Source organism: Arachis duranensis, chromosome 1 (assembly GCF_000817695.3).
Source record: "Arachis duranensis cultivar V14167 chromosome 1, aradu.V14167.gnm2.J7QH, whole genome shotgun sequence".
Taxonomy (NCBI): Eukaryota; Viridiplantae; Streptophyta; class Magnoliopsida; order Fabales; family Fabaceae; genus Arachis; species Arachis duranensis.
Window position 1 is genome coordinate 25121146 of NC_029772.3, and position 6219 is coordinate 25127364.

General features: G+C 37.5%; 2 non-coding genes across 2 annotated transcripts; one reads left to right on the plus strand and one right to left on the minus strand.

The window, feature by feature from the left end:
• Positions 1–268: 268 nt before the first annotated feature.
• On the minus strand, positions 269–372 carry LOC127742648 (small nucleolar RNA R71). Its single transcript, XR_008004000.1, has one exon. It is a non-coding gene; the product is annotated as a small nucleolar RNA R71 (small nucleolar RNA).
• Positions 373–3965: 3593 nt separating this feature from the next.
• On the plus strand, positions 3966–4069 carry LOC127742425 (small nucleolar RNA R71). Its single transcript, XR_008003682.1, has one exon. It is a non-coding gene; the product is annotated as a small nucleolar RNA R71 (small nucleolar RNA).
• The last annotated feature ends 2150 nt before the right edge of the window (positions 4070–6219 follow it).

The following is a 6219-nucleotide window of genomic DNA, read 5'->3' on the forward strand; positions in this document are numbered from 1 at the left end:
ACTAGTTGCTCTAATGCAACAGAACTGTAAGTTTCATGGACTTCCATCATAAGATCCCTATCAATTTTTAACTAAATTCTCACAGATCTGTGAGACTATTAAGACTAATGGAGTAGATCCTGAAGTCTACAGGCTCATGCTTTTCCCTTTGGCTGTAAGAGACAGGGCTAGAACATGGTTGGACTCACAACCTAAAGATAGCCTGGACTCTTGGGATAAGCTGGTCACGGCCTTCCTGGCCATGTTCTTTCCTCCTCAAAAGCTGAGTAAGCTTAGAGTGAATGTTCAGACCTTCAAGCAAAAAGATGGTGAATCCCTCTATGAAGCTTGGGAAAGATACAAGCAGTTGACCAAAAAGTGTCCTTCTGGCATGCTTTCAGAGTGGACCATTTTAGATATATTCTATGATGGTCTATCTGAGCTTTCTAAGATATCACTAGACCATTCTGTAGGTGGATCCATTCACCTAAAGAAAACACCTGCAGAAGCTCAAGAACTCATTGACATGGTTGTAAATAACCAATTCATGTACACCTCTGAAAGGAATCCTATGAGTAATGGGACGCTTCAGAAAAGGGGAGTTCTTGAAATTGATACTTAGAATGCCGTATTGACTCAAAACAAAATGTTGACTCAACAAGTCAACACGATTTCTCAGAGTCTGAATGGATGGCAAAATGCATCCAACAGTACTAAAGAGGCATCTTCTGAAGAAGAAGCTTATGATCCTGAGAACCCTGCAATGGCAGAGGTGAATTATATAGGTGAACCATATGGGAACACCTATAATTCCTCATGGAGAAATCATCCGAATTTCTCGTAGAAGGATCAACAAAAGCCTCAACAAGGCTTTAATAATGGTGGAAGGAACATGCTTAGCAATAGCAAGCCTTTTCCATCATCTTCTCAGCAACAGATAGAGAATGCTGAGCAGAGTCCCTCTAGCTTAGAAAATATAGTCTCTGATCTATCTAAGGCCATTTTTAGTTCCATGAGTGAAACAAGGTCTTCCATTAGAAATTTGGAGGCACAAGTGGGTCAGCTGAGTAAGAAAATCATTGAAACTCCTCCTAGTACTCTCCCAAGCAATACAGAAGAGAATCCGAAAAGAGAGTGCAAGGCCATTGATATAATCAATATGGCCAAATGCAAAAAGGAGGAGAAGGGCATGAATCCCAGTGAGGAAGACCTCCTGGGACGTCCTCTGAACAAAAAGGAGTTCCAAACTAAGGAACCTAAGGAATCTGAGCTCACCTAGAGACCATAGAGATTCCATTGAACCTCCTTTTACCATTCATGAGCTCTGAGAATTATTCTTCCTCTGAAGAGGATGAGGATGTAACTAAAGAGCAAGTTGCTTAACATCTAGGAGCCATCATGAAGCTGAATGCCAAGTTGTTTGGTAATGAGACTTGGAAAGGTAAACCTCACTTGCTCATTAGTGAACTAGATACATAGGTTCAGCAAACTCTACCTCAAAAGGAATAAGATACTGGTAAATTCTTAATATCCTATACCATAGGCACCATGACCTTTGAGAAGGCTCTGTGTGACCTGGAGTCAGGTATAAATCTTATGCCACTCTTTGTAATGGAGAAGCTGGGGATCTTTGAGGTACAAGCTGCAAGAATCTCATTAGAGATGGTAGACAAGTCAATAAAACAAGCTTATGGATTGGTAGAGGACGTGTTAGTGAAGGTTAAAGCCTTTACATCCCTGATGATTTCATAATCTTAGACACTGGGAAGGATGAGAATGAATCCATCATTTTTGGAAGACCCTTCCTAGCCACAGCAGGAGCTATAATTGATGTTGACAGAGGAGAGCTAGTCCTTCAATTGAATACAGACTACCTTGTGTTTAAGACTCAAGGATCTTCCTCTGTAACCATGGAGAGGAAGCATGAAAAGCTTCTCTCAATACAGAGTCAAACAAAGCCCCCACAGTCAAACTCTAAGTTTGGTGTTGGGAGGCCACAACCAAACTTTAAGTTTGGTGTTGAACCCCCACATTCAAACTCTAAGTTTGGTGTCGGGAGGTCTCAACAATGCTCTGATAATCTGTGAAGCTCCATAAGAGCTCACTGTCAAGCTATTGACATTAAAGAAGCGCTTATTGGGAGGCAACCCAATTTTTATTCATCTATATTTCTCTTGTCCTTTTATGTTTTATTAGGTTTATGATCATGTGGAATCACAAAATAATTAAAAAAATTAAAAACAGAATAAAAAATAGCAGAAGAAACAGCACACCTTGGAGGAAGAGCTTACTGGCATTTAAACACCAGTAAGGAGCATCTGGCTAGCGTTTAATGCCAGAACAGAGCATGAAGCTGGTGTTGAATGCCAGAAACAAGCAGCAGTCTGGCGTTTAAACGCCAGGATTACACCCTGAGGAGAGCTGGCGTTAAACACCAGAAACAAGCATGGAAGTGGTGTTCAATGCCAGAAACATGCTGCAGATTGGCGTTGAATGCCCAAAACAAGCATGGAAGTGGCGTTTAACGCCAGAAACAAGCATCAGTCTGGTGTTAAACGCCAGGATTGCATATAGAGGGCATTTTACACGCCTAAAGGGTGCAGGGATGAGAAATCCTTGACACCTCAGGATCTGTGGACCCCACAGGATCCCCACCTACCTTCTCCCTCTCTCTCACACATTTTCATAACACTCTTCCCCAAACATCATTCAATAATCACCTCATCTACTCTTCCCCAAAAACCCCACCTACCTTTAAATTCAAAATCTCTTTCCCACCCAATCCCACCCTAAATGTCCGAACCCTAACCCCTCTCCCTCCACTATATAAATCCCTCTTTCCTTCTTCATTTTCACACATCACTACCCTCTCTTATCTCCCTTGGCCGAATACACATCCCTCTCCCTGTCCTCCATATCTTCTTCTTCTTCATCTCTTCTTTCTTCTTTTGCTCGAGGATGAGCAACATTCAAGTTTGGTGTGGTAAAATCATAGCTTTTTTTTGTTGTTCCATAACCATTGATGGCACCTAAGGCCAGACAAACCTCTAGAAAGAGGAAAGGGAAGACAAAAGCTTCCACCTCCGAGTCATGGGAGATGGAGAGATTCATCTCAAAAGCACATCAAGACCACTTCTATGAAGTTGTGGCCAAGAAGAAGGTGATCCCTGAGGTCCCTTTCATGCTCAAGAAAAATGAGTATCCGGAGATCCGACATGACATCCAAAGAAGAGGTTGGGAAGTTCTTACCAACCCCATCCCTGAGGTCCCTTTCATGCTCAAGAAAAATGAGTATCCGGAGATCCGACATGACATCCAAAGAAGAGGTTGGGAAGTTCTTACCAACCCCATTCAACAAGTCAGAATCTTAATGGTTCAAGAGTTCTATGTCAATGCATGGATCACTAGGAACCATGATCAAAGTATGAACCCGAATCTAAAGAATTATCTTACAATGGTTCGGGGGAAATGCTTAGATTTCAGTCCGAAAAATGTAAGGTTGGCATTCAACTTGCCTATGAGGCTTCTATTGATCTTTCCATGATAAATTGGGATGATTCCTTCATGAAGGATTATAGGTGTTTCCATAGGATTCTCCCATGTAATTCACCTCTTCCATTGCAGGATTCTCAGGGTCATAAGCTTCTCCTTCAGAGGAGGCTTCTTTAACACTGTCAAATGCAGCTTGCAATCTAGTCAGATTCTGAGAAATTATATTGACACGCTGTGTAAATATTTTGTTCTGAGCCAATATGGCATTCAGAGTATCAATCTCAAGAACTTCTTTTTACTGAGTCACCCCATTATTTATAGGATTCCTTTCAGAAGTTTACATGAACTGGTTATTTACAACCATCCCAATGAGTTCCTGGGCTTCTACAGGTGTTTTCAGATGAAGGGATCCACCAACAGAACAATCCAATGACATCTTTGACATTTCAGACAGACCATCATAGAATATACATATGATACTCCATTCTGGAAACATGTCAGAAGGACACCTTTTGGTTAATTGCTTGTATCTTTCCCAAGATTCAAAGAGGGATTCACCTTCCTTCTGTCTGAAGGTTTGGACATCCACTCTGAGCTTACTCATCTTTTGAGGTGGAAAGAATTTGGTCAAGAGAGCGTTGATCAGCTTGTCCCAAGAGTTCAGGCTTTCTCTAGGTTGTGAGTCCAGCCATGTCCTAGCTCTGTCTCTTACAGCAAATGGGAAAAGCATAAGTCTATAGACTTCGGGATCAATCCCATTGGTCTTAACAGTATCACAGATCTGCAAGAATTTAGATAAGAACTGATGAGGATCTTCTGATGGAAGTCCATGAAACTTGCAGTTCTGCTGCATTAGAGAAACTAATTGAGGCTTAAGCTCAAAGTTGTTTGCTCAAATGGTAGGAATTGAGATGCTTCTTCCATAGAAGTTGGAAGTTGGTGCAGCATAGTCACTAAGCATCTTCCTTGAATCTCGGGCATTGTTATTATTTTTGGCTGCCATGTCTTCTTCTTTTTCAAAAATTTCTGTCAGGTCCTCTCTAGAGAGTTGTGCTTTAGCTTCTCTTAGCTTCCTCTTCAGAGTCCTTTCAGGTTCAGGATCAGCTTCAACAAGGATGTCTTTATCCCTGTTCCTGCTCATATGAAACAAAAAGAGAATAGAAAAGAAGAGGAATCCTCTATGTCACAATATAGAGATTCCTTTATGTGAGTAGAAGAGAAGAAGAGAAGAGTGAGGCAGAGAGAAAATAAAGAGAATTCGAACACAGAGAGGGAGAGAGGGTTCGAATTTTAAGAAGGAGAGAAGTGTTAGTAAATAAATAAATAAATAGAAAGAGATGAGAGAGGGGGAATTCGAATATTAAATAAAAGGAAAAATATTTTTGTTTTTATTTTAAATATTAGTTAGTATTCAAAAATTAAGAAAGGAATAAAATAAAATTAGAGTTTAAAACAATTAGTTAATTAAAAAGATTTTTGAAAAAGTTGTTAGTGGTTTTCAAAAATTGGAGAGAGAAAAGTAGTTAGGTGGTTCTGAAAAAGATAAGAATTAGTAAACTTTTTAAAATCAAACAAAAAGTCAAGTAGTTAATTGAAAAAGATTTGAAAATAAATTTTGAAAAGATAAGAAGTTAGAAAAAGATTTTGAAATTAAGTTTTGAAAAAGATATGATTGAAATCTATTTTGAAAAAGATTTGAAAAAGAAATTTAAAAAGATTTGATTTTGAAAAATGAAGTTGATGACTTGACTAACAAGAAACTAAAAGATATGATTCTAGAATTTAAAGATTGAACCATTCTTAACAAGAAAGTAACAAATTTGAAATTTTTGAATCAAAACATTAATTGTTAGTAATAATTTCGAAAATTATGAAATAAAAATAAGAAAAAGATTTTGAAAATCAATTTTAAAATTTTTTCGAAAATATTAAGAAAAAAATGAAAAAGATTTGATTTTATTGAAAAAGGTTTGAAAAGATAGAATTTTTAAATTGAAATTTTGACTTGACTAACAAGAATCAACCAAATTTTAAAAATTTTTGACTAAGTCAACCCAAAATTTCGAAATTTATGAGTGAAATAAGGAAAAGATATTTTTTTATTTTTGAATTTTAAAGAAGAAAGAAAAAAAACAACAAAATGACTCAAGACATGAAATTTTAAGATCAAAACCAATGATGCATGCAAGAACACTTTGAATGTCAAAATGAACACCAAGAACACTTTGAAGATCATGATGAACATCAAGAATATATTTTTGAAAAATTTTTAATGCTTAGACACTAACAAATTAAAAATGCATATGAAAAACAAGAAAAGACTCAAAACAAGAAAATCACAAGATCAAACCAAGACAATCATCAAGAACAACTTGAAGATCATGAAGAACATAATGCATGAATTTTCGAAAAATGCTAGAAAAATAAAAACATGAAATTGACACCAAACTTAAAATTTGACACTAGACTCAAACAAGAAACACAAAAAATTTTTTGATTTTATGTTTTCATTAAATATTTTTTTTGTATTTTTCGAAAATAAAAATAAAATTACCCAATCTAAGCAACAAGATGAACCGTCAATTGTCCAAACTCAAACAATTCCTGGCAACGGCGCCAAAAACTTGGTATGCAAAATCGTGATTCACACTTTTCACAACTCCGCATAGCTGACCAGCAAGTGCACTAGGTCGTCCAAGTAATACCATACGTGAGTAAGAGTCGATCCCACGGAGATTGACGGCTTGA